Below are 15,879 nucleotides of genomic sequence, written 5' to 3' on the forward strand. Positions count from 1 at the left end.
TGATTATATATATATATATATAGATATATATAAATATATATATTGATAGTTAGAAAGATAGCCAGATAGACAGATCGATAGATAGATATTTATTTCAATGAAATAATTTCTTGATAAAACTGATTGTTTTTGGCTAGGAATTTCTGTATTGTAATATTTAGGAAAAAAGATTACTTGTCCTAACCAAAAGCAGCAAATCTGCCTATTACAATACTGTGAATTGATCGAGGGTATACCTTAACCCCAAGGAGGTGAGCACTGTTTAACTGATGCCAATAAGTCCTCGTTAGTATAGTGGTCAGTATCCCTGCCTGTCACGCGGGAGACCGGGGTTCAATTCCCCGACGGGGAGGCGATTCATTTTATTCACACAATTAAATAAAATGATGTACTTTCTAACATTGTAAAATATATCTGTCACTATCTTTGCCTATTCCGATTGAGAAAAAAAGGTTGAATTCACTGATGGCCAAAATGTTTACTGATGTGTTAACTGAAATTCAGAATATGCTCTGAATATTTCAATATGCACAGGCGTACCATCAAAAACACTTTACATCTGCATTCTCTTGGAAAATGAGATGAAGCAGTGGTGAATCCTAGGCTGCTGTTCCACTCGATTGGCACAATTTACAAGTAGAATGACTGCTTTTGGTTAGTAGTGACCCCTGGTGGCTAATAGTTATAAGCTGCAAATGATAAAGTGAGCTGATTATATATATATATATAGATATATATAAATATATATATTGATAGTTAGAAAGATAGCCAGATAGACAGATCGATAGATAGATATTTATTTCAATGAAATAGTTTCTTGATAAAACTGATTGTTTTTGGCTAGGAATTTCTGTATTGTAATATTTAGGAAAAAAGATTACTTGTCCTTACCAAAAGCAGCAAATCTGCCTATTACAATACTGTGAATTGATCGAGGGTATGCCTTAACCCCAAGGAGGTGAGCACTGTTTAACTGATGCCAATAAGTCCTCGTTAGTATAGTGGTCAGTATCCCCGCCTGTCACGCGGGAGACCGGGGTTCAATTCCCCGACGGGGAGGCGATTCATTTTATTCACACAATTAAATAAAATGATGTACTTTCTAACATTGTAAAATATATCTGTCATTATCCTTGCCTATTCCGATTGAGAAAAAAAGGTTGAATTCACTGATGGCCAAAATGCTTACTGATGTGTTAACTGAAATTCAGAATATGCTCTGAATATTTCAATATGCACAGGCGTACCATCAAAAACACTTTACATCTGCATTCTCTTGGAAAATGAGATGAAGCAGTGGTGAATCCTAGGCTGCTGTTCCACTCGATTGGCACAATTTACAAGTAGAATGACTGCTTTTGGTTAGTAGTGACCCCTGGTGGCTAATAGTTATAAGCTGCAAATGGTAAAGTGAGCTGATTATATATATATATATAGATATATATAAATAAATATATTGATAGTTAGAAAGATAGCCAGATAGACAGATCGATTGATAGATATTTATTTCAATGAAATAATTTCTTGATAAAAACTGATTGTTTTTGGCTAGGAATTTCTGTATTGGAATATTTAGGAAAAAAGATTACTTGTCCTAACCAAAAGCAGCAAATCTGCCTATTACAATACTGTGAATTGATCGAGGGTATGCCTTAACCCCAAGGAGGTGAGCACTGTTTAACTGATGCCAATAAGTCCTCGTTAGTATAGTGGTCAGTATCCCCGCCTGTCACGCGGGAAACCGGGGTTCAATTCCCCGACGGGGAGGCGATTCCTTTTATTCACACAATTAAATAAAATGATGTACTTTCTAACATTGTAAAATATATCTGTCATTATCCTTGCCTATTCCGATTGAGAAAAAAGGTTGAATTCACTGATGGCCAAAATGCTTACTGATGTGTTAACTGAAATTCAGAATATGCTCTGAATATTTCAATATGCACAGGCGTACCATCAAAAACACTTAACATCTGCATTCTCTTGGAAAATGAGATGAAGCAGTGGTGAATCCTAGGCTGCAGTTCCACTCGATTGGCACAATTTACAAGTAGAATGACTGCTTTTGGTTAGTAGTGACCCCTGGTGGCTAATAGTTATAAGCTGCAAATGGTAAAGTGAGCTGATTATATATATATATATAGATATATATAAATATATATATTGATAGTTAGAAAGATAGCCAGATAGACAGATCGATAGATAGATATTTATTTCAATGAAATAATTTATTGATAAAACTGATTGTTTTTGGCTAGGAATTTCTGTATTGTAATATTTAGGAAAAAAGATTACTTGTCCTAACCAAAAGCAGCAAATCTGCCTATTACAATACTGTGAATTGATCGAGGGTATGCCTTAACCCCAAGGAGGTGAGCACTGTTTAACTGATGCCAATAAGTCCTCGTTAGTATAGTGGTCAGTATCCCCGCCTGTCACGCGGGAGACCGGGGTTCAATTCCCCGACGGGGAGGCGATTCATTTTATTCACACAATTAAATAAAATGATGTACTTTCTAACATTGTAAAATATATCTGTCATTATCCTTGCCTATTCCGATTGAGAAAAAAAGGTTGAATTCACTGATGGCCAAAATGCTTACTGATGTGTTAACTGAAATTCAGAATATGCTCTGAATATTTCAATATGCACAGGCGTACCATTAAAAACACTTTACATCTGCATTCTCTTGGAAAATGAGATGAAGCAGTGGTGAATCCTAGGCTGCTGTTCCACTTGATTGGCACAATTTACAAGTAGAATGACTGCTTTTGGTTAGTAGTGACCCCTGGTGGCTAATAGTTATAAGCTGCAAATGGTAAAGTGAGCTGATTATATATATATATATATAGATATATATAAATATATATATTGATAGTTAGAAAGATAGCCAGATAGACAGATCGATAGATAGATATTTATTTCAATGAAATAATTTCTTGATAAAACTGATTGTTTTTGGCTAGGAATTTCTGTATTGTAATATTTAGGAAAAAAGATTACTTGTCCTAACCAAAAGCAGCAAATCTGCCTATTACAATACTGTGAATTGATCGAGGGTATGCCTTAACCCCAAGGAGGTGAGCACTGTTTAACTGATGCCAATAAGTCCTCGTTAGTATACTGGTCAGTATCCCCGCCTGTCACGCGGGAGACCGGGGTTCAATTCCCCGACGGGGAGACGATTCATTTTATTCACACAATTAAATAAAATGATGCACTTTCTAACATTGTAAAATATATCTGTCATTATCCTTGCCTATTCCGATTGAGAAAAAAGGATGAATTCACTGATGGACAAAATGCTTACTGATGTGTTAACTGAAATTCAGAATACGCTCTGAATATTTCAATATGCACAGGCGTACCATCAAAAACACTTTACATCTGCATTCTCTTGGAAAATGAGATGAAGCAGTGGTGAATCCTAGGCTGCTGTTCCACTCGATTGGCACAATTTACAAGTAGAATGACTGCTTTTGGTTAGTAGTGACCCCTGGTGGCTAATAGTTATAAGCTGCAAATGGTAAAGTGAGCTGATTATATATATATATATATATAGATATATATAAATATATATATTGATAGTTAGAAAGATAGCCAGATAGACAGATCGATAGATAGATATTTATTTCAATGAAATAATTTCTTGATAAAACTGATTGTTTTTGGCTAGGAATTTCTGTATTGTAATATTTAGGAAAAAAGATTACTTGTCCTAACCAAAAGCAGCAAATCTGCCTATTACAATACTGTGAATTGATCGAGGGTATGCCTTAACCCCAAGGAGGTGAGCACTGTTTAACTGATGCCAATAAGTCCTCGTTAGTATAGTGGTCAGTATCCCCGCCTGTCACGCGGGAGACCGGGGTTCAATTCCCCGACGGGGAGGCGATTCCTTTTATTCACACAATTAAATAAAATGATGCACTTTCTAACATTGTAAAATATATCTGTCATTATCCTTGCCTATTCCGATTGAGAAAAAAGGTTGAATTCACTGATGGACAAAATGCTTACTGATGTGTTAACTGAAATTCAGAATATGCTCTGAATATTTCAATATGCACAGGCGTACCATCAAAAACACTTTACATCGGCATTCTCTTGGAAAATGAGATGAAGCAGTGGTGAATCCTAGGCTGCTGTTCCACTCGATTGGCACAATTTACAAGTAGAATGACTGCTTTTGGTTAGTAGTGACCCCTGGTGGCTAATAGTTATAAGCTGCAAATGGTAAAGTGAGCTGATTATATATATATATATAGATATATATAAATATATATATTGATAGTTAGAAAGATAGCCAGATAGACAGATCGATAGATAGATATTTATTTCAATGAAATAATTTCTTGATAAAACTGATTGTTTTTGGCTAGGAATTTCTGTATTGTAATATTTAGGAAAAAAGATTACTTGTCCTAACCAAAAGCAGCAAATCTGCCTATTACAATACTGTGAATTGATCGAGGGTATGCCTTAACCCCAAGGAGGTGAGCACTGTTTAACTGATGCCAATAAGTCCTCGTTAGTATAGTGGTCAGTATCCCCGCCTGTCACACGGGAGACCGGGGTTCAATTCCCCGACGGGGAGGCGATTCATTTTATTCACACAATTAAATAAAATGATGTACTTTCTAACATTGTAAAATATATCTGTCATTATCCTTGCCTATTCCGATTGAGAAAAAAGGTTGAATTCACTGATGGCCAAAATGCTTACTGATGTGTTAACTGAAATTCAGAATATGCTCTGAATATTTCAATATGCACAGGCGTACCATCAAAAACACTTTACATCTGCATTCTCTTGGAAAATGAGATGAAGCAGTGGTGAATCCTAGGCTGCTGTTCCACTCGATTGGCACAATTTACAAGTAGAATGACTGCTTTTGGTTAGTAGTGACCCCTGGTGGCTAATAGTTATAAGATGCAAATGGTAAAGTGAGCTGATTATATATATATATATATATAGATATATATAAATATATATATTGATAGTTAGAAAGATAGCCAGATAGACAGATCGATAGATAGATATTTATTTCAATGAAATAATTTATTGATAAAACTGATTGTTTTTGGCTAGGAATTTCTGTATTGTAATATTTAGGAAAAAAGATTACTTGTCCTAACCAAAAGCAGCAAATCTGCCTATTACAATACTGTGAATTGATCGAGGGTATGCCTTAACCCCAAGGAGGTGAGCACTGTTTAACTGATGCCAATAAGTCCTCGTTAGTATAGTGGTCAGTATCCCCGCCTGTCACGCGGGAGACCGGGGTTCAATTCCCCGACGGGGAGGCAATTCATTTTATTCACACAATTAAATAAAATGATCTACTTTCTAACATTGTAAAATATATCTGTCATTATCCTTGCCTATTCCGATTGAGAAAAAAAGGTTGAATTCACTGATGGCCAAAATGCTTACTGATGTGTTAACTGAAATTCAGAATATGCTCTGAATATTTCAATATGCACAGGCATACCATCAAAAACACTTTACATCTGCATTCTCTTGGAAAATGAGATGAAGCAGTGGTGAATCCTAGGCTGCTGTTCCACTCGATTGGCACAATTTACAAGTAGAATGACTGCTTTTGGTTAGTAGTGACCCCTGGTGGCTAATAGTTATAAGCTGCAAATGGTAAAGTGAGCTGATTATATATATATATATATAGATATATATAAATATATATATTGATAGTTAGAAAGATAGCCAGATAGACAGATCGATAGATAGATATTTATTTCAATGAAATAATTTCTTGATAAAACTGATTGTTTTTGGCTAGGAATTTCTGTATTGTAATATTTAGGAAAAAAGATTACTTGTCCTAACCAAAAGCAGCAAATCTGCCTATTACAATACTGTGAATTGATCGAGGGTATACCTTAACCCCAAGGAGGTGAGCACTGTTTAACTGATGCCAATAAGTCCTCGTTAGTATAGTGGTCAGTATCCCCGCCTGTCACGCGGGAGACCGGGGTTCAATTCCCCGACGGGGAGGCGATTCATTTTATTCACACAATTAAATAAAATGATGTACTTTCTAACATTGTAAAATATATCTGTCACTATCTTTGCCTATTCCGATTGAGAAAAAAAGGTTGAATTCACTGATGGCCAAAATGTTTACTGATGTGTTAACTGAAATTCAGAATATGCTCTGAATATTTCAATATGCACAGGCGTACCATCAAAAACACTTTACATCTGCATTCTCTTGGAAAATGAGATGAAGCAGTGGTGAATCCTAGGCTGCTGTTCCACTCGATTGGCACAATTTACAAGTAGAATGACTGCTTTTGGTTAGTAGTGACCCCTGGTGGCTAATAGTTATAAGCTGCAAATGATAAAGTGAGCTGATTATATATATATATATAGATATATATAAATATATATATTGATAGTTAGAAAGATAGCCAGATAGACAGATCGATAGATAGATATTTATTTCAATGAAATAGTTTCTTGATAAAACTGATTGTTTTTGGCTAGGAATTTCTGTATTGTAATATTTAGGAAAAAAGATTACTTGTCCTTACCAAAAGCAGCAAATCTGCCTATTACAATACTGTGAATTGATCGAGGGTATGCCTTAACCCCAAGGAGGTGAGCACTGTTTAACTGATGCCAATAAGTCCTCGTTAGTATAGTGGTCAGTATCCCCGCCTGTCACGCGGGAGACCGGGGTTCAATTCCCCGACGGGGAGGCGATTCATTTTATTCACACAATTAAATAAAATGATGTACTTTCTAACATTGTAAAATATATCTGTCATTATCCTTGCCTATTCCGATTGAGAAAAAAAGGTTGAATTCACTGATGGCCAAAATGCTTACTGATGTGTTAACTGAAATTCAGAATATGCTCTGAATATTTCAATATGCACAGGCGTACCATCAAAAACACTTTACATCTGCATTCTCTTGGAAAATGAGATGAAGCAGTGGTGAATCCTAGGCTGCTGTTCCACTCGATTGGCACAATTTACAAGTAGAATGACTGCTTTTGGTTAGTAGTGACCCCTGGTGGCTAATAGTTATAAGCTGCAAATGGTAAAGTGAGCTGATTATATATATATATATAGATATATATAAATAAATATATTGATAGTTAGAAAGATAGCCAGATAGACAGATCGATTGATAGATATTTATTTCAATGAAATAATTTCTTGATAAAACTGATTGTTTTTGGCTAGGAATTTCTGTATTGTAATATTTAGGAAAAAAGATTACTTGTCCTAACCAAAAGCAGCAAATCTGCCTATTACAATACTGTGAATTGATCGAGGGTATGCCTTAACCCCAAGGAGGTGAGCACTGTTTAACTGATGCCAATAAGTCCTCATTAGTATAGTGGTCAGTATCCCCGCCTGTCACGCGGGAAACCGGGGTTCAATTCCCCGACGGGGAGGCGATTCCTTTTATTCACACAATTAAATAAAATGATGTACTTTCTAACATTGTAAAATATATCTGTCATTATCCTTGCCTATTCCGATTGAGAAAAAAGGTTGAATTCACAGATGGACAAAATGCTTACTGATGTGTTAACTGAAATTCAGAATATGCTCTGAATATTTCAATATGCACAGGCGTACCATCAAAAACACTTTACATCTGCATTCTCTTATAAAATGAGATGAAGTAGTGGTGAATCCTAGGCTGCTGTTCCACTCGATTGGCACAATTTACAAGTAGAATGACTGCTTTTGGTTAGTAGTGACCCCTGGTGGCTAATAGTTATAAGCTGCAAATGATAAAGTGAGCTAATTATATATATATATATATATATAGATATATATAAATATATATATTGATAGTTAGAAAGATAGCCAGATAGACAGATCGATAGATAGATATTTATTTCAATGAAATAATTTCTTGATAAAACTGATTGTTTTTGGCTAGGAATTTCTGTATTGTAATATTTAGGAAAAAAGATTACTTGTCCTAACCAAAAGCAGCAAATCTGCCTATTACAATACTGTGAATTGATCGAGGGTATGCCTTAACCCCAAGGAGGTGAGCACTGTTTAACTGGTGCCAATAAGTCCTCGTTAGTATAGTGGTCAGTATCCCCGCCTGTCACGCGGGAGACCGGGGTTCAATTCCCCGACGGGGAGGCGATTCATCTTATTCACACAATTAAATAAAATGATGTACTTTCTAACATTGTAAAATATATCTGTCATTATCCTTGCCTATTCCGATTGAGAAAAAAAGGTTGAATTCACTGATGGCCAAAATGCTTACTGATGTGTTAACTGAAATTCAGAATATGCTCTGAATATTTCAATATGCACAGGCGTACCATCAAAAACACTTAACATCTGCATTCTCTTGGAAAATGAGATGAAGCAGTGGTGAATCCTAGGCTGCAGTTCCACTCGATTGGCACAATTTACAAGTAGAATGACTGCTTTTGGTTAGTAGTGACCCCTGGTGGCTAATAGTTATAAGCTGCAAATGGTAAAGTGAGCTGATTATATATATATATATATAAATATATATATTGATAGTTAGAAAGATAGCCAGATAGACAGATCGATAGATAGATATTTATTTCAATGAAATAATTTATTGATAAAACTGATTGTTTTTGGCTAGGAATTTCTGTATTGTAATATTTAGGAAAAAAGATTACTTGTCCTAACCAAAAGCAGCAAATCTGCCTATTACAATACTGTGAATTGATCGAGGGTATGCCTTAACCCCAAGGAGGTGAGCACTGTTTAACTGATGCCAATAAGTCCTCGTTAGTATAGTGGTCAGTATCCCCGCCTGTCACGCGGGAGACCGGGGTTCAATTCCCCGACGGGGAGGCGATTCATTTTATTCACACAATTAAATAAAATGATGTACTTTCTAACATTGTAAAATATATCTGTCATTATCCTTGCCTATTCCGATTGAGAAAAAAAGGTTGAATTCACTGATGGCCAAAATGCTTACTGATGTGTTAACTGAAATTCAGAATATGCTCTGAATATTTCAATATGCACAGGCGTACCATTAAAAACACTTTACATCTGCATTCTCTTGGAAAATGAGATGAAGCAGTGGTGAATCCTAGGCTGCTGTTCCACTCGATTGGCACAATTTACAAGTAGAATGACTGCTTTTGGTTAGTAGTGACCCCTGGTGGCTAATAGTTATAAGCTGCAAATGGTAAAGTGAGCTGATTATATATATATATATATAGATATATATAAATATATATATTGATAGTTAGAAAGATAGCCAGATAGACAGATCGATAGATAGATATTTATTTCAATGAAATAATTTCTTGATAAAACTGATTGTTTTTGGCTAGGAATTTCTGTATTGTAATATTTAGGAAAAAAGATTACTTGTCCTAACCAAAAGCAGCAAATCTGCCTATTACAATACTGTGAATTGATCGAGGGTATGCCTTAACCCCAAGGAGGTGAGCACTGTTTAACTGATGCCAATTAGTCCTCGTTAGTATAGTGGTCAGTATCCCCGCCTGTCACGCGGGAGACCGGGGTTCAATTCCCCGACGGGGAGGCGATTCATTTTATTCACACAATTAAATAAAATGATCTACTTTCTAACATTGTAAAATATATCTGTCATTATCCTTGCCTATTCCGATTGAGAAAAAAAGGTTGAATTCACTGATGGCCAAAATGCTTACTGATGTGTTAACTGAAATTCAGAATATGCTCTGAATATTTCAATATGCACAGGCGTACCATTAAAAACACTTTACATCTGCATTCTCTTGGAAAATGAGATGAAGCAGTGGTGAATCCTAGGCTGCTGTTCCACTCGATTGGCACAATTTACAAGTAGAATGACTGCTTTTGGTTAGTAGTGACCCCTGGTGGCTAATAGTTATAAGCTGCAAATGGTAAAGTGAGCTGATTATATATATATATATAGATATATATAAATATATATATTGATAGTTAGAAAGATAGCCAGATAGACAGATCGATAGATAGATATTTATTTCAATGAAATAATTTCTTGATAAAACTGATTGTTTTTGGCTAGGAATTTCTGTATTGTAATATTTAGGAAAAAAGATTACTTGTCCTAACCAAAAGCAGCAAATCTGCCTATTACAATACTGTGAATTGATCGAGGGTATGCCTTAACCCCAAGGAGGTGAGCACTGTTTAACTGATGCCAATAAGTCCTCGTTAGTATAGTGGTCAGTATCCCCGCCTGTCACGCGGGAGACCGGGGTTCAATTCCCCGACGGGGAGACGATTCATTTTATTCACACAATTAAATAAAATGATGCACTTTCTAACATTGTAAAATATATCTGTCATTATCCTTGCCTATTCCGATTGAGAAAAAAGGATGAATTCACTGATGGACAAAATGCTTACTGATGTGTTAACTGAAATTCAGAATACGCTCTGAATATTTCAATATGCACAGGCGTACCATCAAAAACACTTTACATCTGCATTCTCTTGGAAAATGAGATGAAGCAGTGGTGAATCCTAGGCTGCTGTTCCACTCGATTGGCACAATTTACAAGTAGAATGACTGCTTTTGGTTAGTAGTGACCCCTGGTGGCTAATAGTTATAAGCTGCAAATGGTAAAGTGAGCTGATTATATATATATATATAGATATATATAAATATATATATTGATAGTTAGAAAGATAGCCAGATAGACAGATCGATAGATAGATATTTATTTCAATGAAATAATTTCTTGATAAAACTGATTGTTTTTGGCTAGGAATTTCTGTATTGTAATATTTAGGAAAAAAGATTACTTGTCCTAACCAAAAGCAGCAAATCTGCCTATTACAATACTGTGAATTGATCGAGGGTATGCCTTAACCCCAAGGAGGTGAGCACTGTTTAACTGATGCCAATAAGTCCTCGTTAGTATAGTGGTCAGTATCCCCGCCTGTCACGCGGGAGACCGGGGTTCAATTCCCCGACGGGGAGGCGATTCCTTTTATTCACACAATTAAATAAAATGATGCACTTTCTAACATTGTAAAATATATCTGTCATTATCCTTGCCTATTCCGATTGAGAAAAAAGGTTGAATTCACTGATGGACAAAATGCTTACTGATGTGTTAACTGAAATTCAGAATATGCTCTGAATATTTCAATATGCACAGGCGTACCATCAAAAACACTTTACATCGGCATTCTCTTGGAAAATGAGATGAAGCAGTGGTGAATACTAGGCTGCTGTTCCACTCGATTGGCACAATTTACAAGTAGAATGACTGCTTTTGGTTAGTAGTGACCCCTGGTGGCTAATAGTTATAAGCTGCAAATGGTAAAGTGAGCTGATTATATATATATATATAGATATATATAAATATATATATTGATAGTTAGAAAGATAGCCAGATAGACAGATCGATAGATGGATATTTATTTCAATGAAATAATTTCTTGATAAAACTGATTGTTTTTGGCTAGGAATTTCTGTATTGTAATATTTAGGAAAAAAGATTACTTGTCCTAACCAAAAGCAGCAAATCTGCCTATTACAATACTGTGAATTGATCGAGGGTATGCCTTAACCCCAAGGAGGTGAGCACTGTTTAACTGATGCCAATAAGTCCTCGTTAGTATACTGGTCAGTATCCCCGCCTGTCACGCGGGAGACCGGGGTTCAATTCCCCGACGGGGAGACGATTCATTTTATTCACACAATTAAATAAAATGATGCACTTTCTAACATTGTAAAATATATCTGTCATTATCCTTGCCTATTCCGATTGAGAAAAAAGGATGAATTCACTGATGGACAAAATGCTTACTGATGTGTTAACTGAAATTCAGAATACGCTCTGAATATTTCAATATGCACAGGCGTACCATCAAAAACACTTTACATCTGCATTCTCTTGGAAAATGAGATGAAGCAGTGGTGAATCCTAGGCTGCTGTTCCACTCGATTGGCACAATTTACAAGTAGAATGACTGCTTTTGGTTAGTAGTGACCCCTGGTGGCTAATAGTTATAAGCTGCAAATGGTAAAGTGAGCTGATTATATATATATATATAGATATATATAAATATATATATTGATAGTTAGAAAGATAGCCAGATAGACAGATCGATAGATAGATATTTATTTCAATGAAATAATTTCTTGATAAAACTGATTGTTTTTGGCTAGGAATTTCTGTATTGTAATATTTAGGAAAAAAGATTACTTGTCCTAACCAAAAGCAGCAAATCTGCCTATTACAATACTGTGAATTGATCGAGGGTATGCCTTAACCCCAAGGAGGTGAGCACTGTTTAACTGATGCCAATAAGTCCTCGTTAGTATAGTGGTCAGTATCCCCGCCTGTCACGCGGGAGACCGGGGTTCAATTCCCCGACGGGGAGGCGATTCCTTTTATTCACACAATTAAATAAAATGATGCACTTTCTAACATTGTAAAATATATCTGTCATTATCCTTGCCTATTCCGATTGAGAAAAAAGGTTGAATTCACTGATGGACAAAATGCTTACTGATGTGTTAACTGAAATTCAGAATATGCTCTGAATATTTCAATATGCACAGGCGTACCATCAAAAACACTTTACATCGGCATTCTCTTGGAAAATGAGATGAAGCAGTGGTGAATCCTAGGCTGCTGTTCCACTCGATTGGCATAATTTACAAGTAGAATGACTGCTTTTGGTTAGTAGTGACCCCTGGTGGCTAATAGTTATAAGATGCAAATGGTAAAGTGAGCTGATTATATATACATATATATAGATATATATAAATATATATATTGATAGTTAGAAAGATAGCCAGATAGACAGATCGATAGATAGATATTTATTTCAATGAAATAATTTCTTGATAAAACTGATTGTTTTTGGCTAGGAATTTCTGTATTGTAATATTTAGGAAAAAAGATTACTTGTCCTAACCAAAAGCAGCAAATCTGCCTATTACAATACTGTGAATTGATCGAGGGTATGCCTTAACCCCAAGGAGGTGAGCACTGTTTAACTGATGCCAATAAGTCCTCGTTAGTATAGTGGTCAGTATCCCCGCCTGTCACGCGGGAGACCGGGGTTCAATTCCCCGACGCGGAGACGATTCATTTTATTCACACAATTAAATAAAATGATGCACTTTCTAACATTGTAAAATATATCTGTCATTACCCTTGCCTATTCCGATTGAGAAAAAAGGATGAATTCACTGATGGACAAAATGCTTACTGATGTGTTAACTGAAATTCAGAATACGCTCTGAATATTTCAATATGCACAGGCGTACCATCAAAAACACTTTACATCTGCATTCTCTTGGAAAATGAGATGAAGCAGTGGTGAATCCTAGGCTGCTGTTCCACTCGATTGGCACAATTTACAAGTAGAATGACTGCTTTTGGTTAGTAGTGACCCCTGGTGGCTAATAGTTATAAGCTGCAAATGGTAAAGTGAGCTGATTATATATATATATATAGATATATATAAATATATATATTGATAGTTAGAAAGATAGCCAGATAGACAGATCGATAGATAGATATTTATTTCAATGAAATAATTTCTTGATAAAACTGATTGTTTTTGGCTAGGAATTTCTGTATTGTAATATTTAGGAAAAAAGATTACTTGTCCTAACCAAAAGCAGCAAATCTGCCTATTACAATACTGTGAATTGATCGAGGGTATGCCTTAACCCCAAGGAGGTGAGCACTGTTTAACTGATGCCAATAAGTCCTCGTTAGTATAGTGGTCAGTATCCCCGCCTGTCACGCGGGAGACCGGGGTTCAATTCCCCGACGGGGAGGCGATTCCTTTTATTCACACAATTAAATAAAATGATGCACTTTCTAACATTGTAAAATATATCTGTCATTATCCTTGCCTATTCCGATTGAGAAAAAAGGTTGAATTCACTGATGGACAAAATGCTTACTGATGTGTTAACTGAAATTCAGAATATGCTCTGAATATTTCAATATGCACAGGCGTACCATCAAAAACACTTTACATCGGCATTCTCTTGGAAAATGAGATGAAGCAGTGGTGAATCCTAGGCTGCTGTTCCACTCGATTGGCACAATTTACAAGTAGAATGACTGCTTTTGGTTAGTAGTGACCCCTGGTGGCTAATAGTTATAAGATGCAAATGGTAAAGTGAGCTGATTATATATACATATATATAGATATATATAAATATATATATTGATAGTTAGAAAGATAGCCAGATAGACAGATCGATAGATAGATATTTATTTCAATGAAATAATTTCTTGATAAAACTGATTGTTTTTGGCTAGGAATTTCTGTATTGTAATATTTAGGAAAAAAGATTACTTGTCCTAACCAAAAGCAGCAAATCTGCCTATTACAATACTGTGAATTGATCGAGGGTATGCCTTAACCCCAAGGAGGTGAGCACTGTTTAACTGATGCCAATAAGTCCTCGTTAGTATAGTGGTCAGTATCCCCGCCTGTCACGCGGGAGACCGGGGTTCAATTCCCCGACGGGGAGACGATTCATTTTATTCACACAATTAAATAAAATGATGCACTTTCTAACATTGTAAAATATATCTGTCATTATCCTTGCCTATTTCGATTGAGAAAAAAGGATGAATTCACTGATGGACAAAATGCTTACTGATGTGTTAACTGAAATTCAGAATACGCTCTGAATATTTCAATATGCACAGGCGTACCATCAAAAACACTTTACATCTGCATTCTCTTGGAAAATGAGATGAAGCAGTGGTGAATCCTAGGCTGCTGTTCCACTCGATTGGCACAATTTACAAGTAGAATGACTGCTTTTGGTTAGTAGTGACCCCTGGTGGCTAATAGTTATAAGCTGCAAATGGTAAAGTGAGCTGATTATATATATATATATAGATATATATAAATATATATATTGATAGTTAGAAAGATAGCCAGATAGACAGATCGATAGATAGATATTTATTTCAATGAAATAATTTCTTGATAAAACTGATTGTTTTTGGCTAGGAATTTCTGTATTGTAATATTTAGGAAAAAAGATTACTTGTCCTAACCAAAAGCAGCAAATCTGCCTATTACAATACTGTGAATTGATCGAGGGTATGCCTTAACCCCAAGGAGGTGAGCACTGTTTAACTGATGCCAATAAGTCCTCGTTAGTATAGTGGTCAGTATCCCCGCCTGTCACGCGGGAGACCGGGGTTCAATTCCCCGACGGGGAGGCGATTCCTTTTATTCACACAATTAAATAAAATGATGCACTTTCTAACATTGTAAAATATATCTGTCATTATCCTTGCCTATTCCGATTGAGAAAAAAGGTTGAATTCACTGATGGACAAAATGCTTACTGATGTGTTAACTGAAATTCAGAATATGCTCTGAATATTTCAATATGCACAGGCGTACCATCAAAAACACTTTACATCGGCATTCTCTTGGAAAATGAGATGAAGCAGTGGTGAATCCTAGGCTGCTGTTCCACTCGATTGTCACAATTTACAAGTAGAATGACTGCTTTTGGTTAGTAGTGACCCCTGGTGGCTAATAGTTATAAGCTGCAAATGGTAAAGTGAGCTGATTATATATATATATATAGATATATATAAATATATATATTGATAGTTAGAAAGATAGCCAGATAGACAGATCGATAGATGGATATTTATTTCAATGAAATAATTTCTTGATAAAACTGATTGTTTTTGGCTAGGAATTTCTGTATTGTAATATTTAGGAAAAAAGATTACTTGTCCTAACCAAAAGCAGCAAATCTGCCTATTACAATACTGTGAATTGATCGAGGGTATGCCTTAACCCCAAGGAGGTGAGCACTGTTTAACTGATGCCAATAAGTCCTCGTTAGTATACTGGTCAGTATCCCCGCCTGTCACGCG

The 15,879-nt window shown here is 35.8% G+C and overlaps 17 non-coding genes across 17 annotated transcripts; all 17 read left to right on the forward strand.

Moving 5' to 3' along the window:
- The first annotated feature begins 280 nt into the window (after nt 1–280).
- TRNAD-GUC (transfer RNA aspartic acid (anticodon GUC)) lies at nt 281–352 on the forward strand. Its single transcript has one exon. It is a non-coding gene; the product is annotated as a tRNA-Asp (tRNA).
- A 635-nt stretch (nt 353–987) lies between these two features.
- Nucleotides 988–1,059, forward strand: TRNAD-GUC (transfer RNA aspartic acid (anticodon GUC)). Its single transcript has one exon. It is a non-coding gene; the product is annotated as a tRNA-Asp (tRNA).
- Nucleotides 1,060–1,695: 636 nt separating this feature from the next.
- Nucleotides 1,696–1,767, forward strand: TRNAD-GUC (transfer RNA aspartic acid (anticodon GUC)). The gene has a single exon. It is a non-coding gene; the product is annotated as a tRNA-Asp (tRNA).
- Nucleotides 1,768–2,401: 634 nt separating this feature from the next.
- Nucleotides 2,402–2,473, forward strand: TRNAD-GUC (transfer RNA aspartic acid (anticodon GUC)). Its single transcript has one exon. It is a non-coding gene; the product is annotated as a tRNA-Asp (tRNA).
- A 1,347-nt stretch (nt 2,474–3,820) lies between these two features.
- On the forward strand, nt 3,821–3,892 carry TRNAD-GUC (transfer RNA aspartic acid (anticodon GUC)). Its single transcript has one exon. It is a non-coding gene; the product is annotated as a tRNA-Asp (tRNA).
- A 1,344-nt stretch (nt 3,893–5,236) lies between these two features.
- TRNAD-GUC (transfer RNA aspartic acid (anticodon GUC)) lies at nt 5,237–5,308 on the forward strand. The gene has a single exon. It is a non-coding gene; the product is annotated as a tRNA-Asp (tRNA).
- A 637-nt stretch (nt 5,309–5,945) lies between these two features.
- On the forward strand, nt 5,946–6,017 carry TRNAD-GUC (transfer RNA aspartic acid (anticodon GUC)). Its single transcript has one exon. It is a non-coding gene; the product is annotated as a tRNA-Asp (tRNA).
- A 635-nt stretch (nt 6,018–6,652) lies between these two features.
- TRNAD-GUC (transfer RNA aspartic acid (anticodon GUC)) lies at nt 6,653–6,724 on the forward strand. Its single transcript has one exon. It is a non-coding gene; the product is annotated as a tRNA-Asp (tRNA).
- Nucleotides 6,725–8,071: 1,347 nt separating this feature from the next.
- TRNAD-GUC (transfer RNA aspartic acid (anticodon GUC)) lies at nt 8,072–8,143 on the forward strand. The gene has a single exon. It is a non-coding gene; the product is annotated as a tRNA-Asp (tRNA).
- A 627-nt stretch (nt 8,144–8,770) lies between these two features.
- TRNAD-GUC (transfer RNA aspartic acid (anticodon GUC)) lies at nt 8,771–8,842 on the forward strand. Its single transcript has one exon. It is a non-coding gene; the product is annotated as a tRNA-Asp (tRNA).
- Nucleotides 8,843–9,479: 637 nt separating this feature from the next.
- TRNAD-GUC (transfer RNA aspartic acid (anticodon GUC)) lies at nt 9,480–9,551 on the forward strand. Its single transcript has one exon. It is a non-coding gene; the product is annotated as a tRNA-Asp (tRNA).
- A 635-nt stretch (nt 9,552–10,186) lies between these two features.
- On the forward strand, nt 10,187–10,258 carry TRNAD-GUC (transfer RNA aspartic acid (anticodon GUC)). The gene has a single exon. It is a non-coding gene; the product is annotated as a tRNA-Asp (tRNA).
- Nucleotides 10,259–10,892: 634 nt separating this feature from the next.
- TRNAD-GUC (transfer RNA aspartic acid (anticodon GUC)) lies at nt 10,893–10,964 on the forward strand. Its single transcript has one exon. It is a non-coding gene; the product is annotated as a tRNA-Asp (tRNA).
- A 1,340-nt stretch (nt 10,965–12,304) lies between these two features.
- TRNAD-GUC (transfer RNA aspartic acid (anticodon GUC)) lies at nt 12,305–12,376 on the forward strand. The gene has a single exon. It is a non-coding gene; the product is annotated as a tRNA-Asp (tRNA).
- A 1,342-nt stretch (nt 12,377–13,718) lies between these two features.
- TRNAD-GUC (transfer RNA aspartic acid (anticodon GUC)) lies at nt 13,719–13,790 on the forward strand. Its single transcript has one exon. It is a non-coding gene; the product is annotated as a tRNA-Asp (tRNA).
- Nucleotides 13,791–14,426: 636 nt separating this feature from the next.
- TRNAD-GUC (transfer RNA aspartic acid (anticodon GUC)) lies at nt 14,427–14,498 on the forward strand. Its single transcript has one exon. It is a non-coding gene; the product is annotated as a tRNA-Asp (tRNA).
- A 634-nt stretch (nt 14,499–15,132) lies between these two features.
- Nucleotides 15,133–15,204, forward strand: TRNAD-GUC (transfer RNA aspartic acid (anticodon GUC)). The gene has a single exon. It is a non-coding gene; the product is annotated as a tRNA-Asp (tRNA).
- Nucleotides 15,205–15,879: the final 675 nt, after the last annotated feature.

Source organism: Lissotriton helveticus, chromosome 1_2 (assembly GCF_964261635.1).
Source record: "Lissotriton helveticus chromosome 1_2, aLisHel1.1, whole genome shotgun sequence".
In the NCBI taxonomy this organism is placed as follows: domain Eukaryota; kingdom Metazoa; phylum Chordata; class Amphibia; order Caudata; family Salamandridae; genus Lissotriton; species Lissotriton helveticus.